This window comes from Orycteropus afer, unplaced genomic scaffold (genome assembly GCF_000298275.1).
Source record: "Orycteropus afer afer isolate SDZICR_OR568_19922 unplaced genomic scaffold, OryAfe1.0 scaffold00028, whole genome shotgun sequence".
NCBI classification, from domain to species: domain Eukaryota; kingdom Metazoa; phylum Chordata; class Mammalia; order Tubulidentata; family Orycteropodidae; genus Orycteropus; species Orycteropus afer.
The window spans coordinates 5,084,068-5,085,677 of NW_006921615.1; the positions used below are offsets into that span (position 1 = coordinate 5,084,068).

General features: G+C 34.7%; 1 protein-coding gene across 1 annotated transcript in view; it reads left to right on the forward strand.

Annotated features, from left to right (window-relative positions):
- LPIN2 (lipin 2) overlaps positions 1-1,610 on the forward strand; it is a 106,128-nt gene that overhangs the window by 40,651 nt on the left and 63,867 nt on the right. The window lies entirely within an intron of this gene.

Sequence of the window (1,610 nt, forward strand, 5' to 3'; positions counted from 1 at the left end):
ATTCTCTCCCTCTTTTCCTTTGTTAAATTTGCCAATGGTTTGTCAATTTTATTAATCTTTTCAAAAAACAAACTTTTAGTCTTGTTGATTTTTTTCCATTTTCTATTTTCTGTTTCACTGATTTTTTGTTGAAATCTTTATTATTTCCTTTCTTCTGGTGACTGTAGGCTTTTCTTGTTCTTTTTCTAATGGTTGGAGATGTTGATTTAAAGTGTTGATTTTGGCTCTTCTTTTTTGATGTGTGCATTTATTACTATAAATTGGCCTGTGATCACTGCTTTTGCTGTGTTGCACAGATTTCAGTATGCTATGTTTTCATTCTCATTTGATTCAAGGAATTTTTTCAATTCATTTTTTATTTCTTCTATTATCCAGTAATTCTTTTTTTAAAAAATGCATTTTATTGAAATATAATTTATGTACAGTGAAATACACAGAACTAAAGTGACATGGGTCAGTGTACTTTTTTTTTTTTTCTGTTTTCCTTCCGCACCCCTGGCAACCATCAATGAAGTAATACTATATTTGTCCTTCTGTAATTGACTTATTTCACTCCGCATAATGTCTTCCAGGTTCATCTGTTATGTGGTGTTTTGCAGACTTTACATTATTCTTTTGTGCTGCATAGCATTCCATTATATGTATGTACCATAGTTTGGTCATCCACTCTTCCATTGATGGCCACATAGGTTGTTACCATCTTTTTGCTTTTGTAAATAGTGCTGCGATGAACATGGGTGTGCCTATATCTGTTCCTGTCCTGGCTCTCACCTCTCTAGGATTTATACCTAATAATGGGATTGCTGGTTCAAATGGTATCTCTAATTCCCACTTTCTAAGGAATCGCCATACTTCTTTCCACAGTTGGTTGTATCACTTCACAGTCCTACCTGCAGTGTATGAGAGTCCTGATCTCTCCACATCCTTACCAGAATTTGTTATTTTCTGTCTCATTGAACCTAGCCATCAGTGCTGGGGTGAGATGGTATCTCATGGTTGTTTTGATTTGCATCTCTTTGATGGCCAATGATCGTGAGCATTTCTTCATGTATTTGCTGGCCGCCTGAATATCCTCCTTGGTGAAGTGTCTATTCATGTCTTCTGTCCGTTTTTTAATTGGATTCTTTGTCTTTGTTGTTGAGCTGTTGGAGTTTTCTATAAATCTTAGAGATAAGATACGTAATTATGCCAGATACGTAATTATCAATAAGTATGAATTTCTTTCTGTCATTTTTGTTATGTGCTTTTTTGTGTTGTCGATTTCTCTGTCCCACCTAAGTTTCTATGCTGAGTTCGTTTTGTTTATGAATTGTATTATCACTTCCTTCATTCCTATTGTTTTAGTAATTGCTAAGTATTTGTGCTGGTCCTCTTTTTCATTTTGATGTGAAGGTTTATCATTTTTCTTTGAGGTTACCCTGTGATTTATAGTTTCCTTCTCAAGTTTAGAACAGTCCGTTCTATCTTGTACTTGTCTTGACTTCCCTACTATTTAGAAGTTCTGTAACTACACAGTTTTTCCACTCTTTTTTGGTTTGTAGTTGTCCTCATTTGTCAGTTGATGTCTCTGGTTCCCTGTTCAGAACCTTGTAGGCTTATTTACTTTGGAT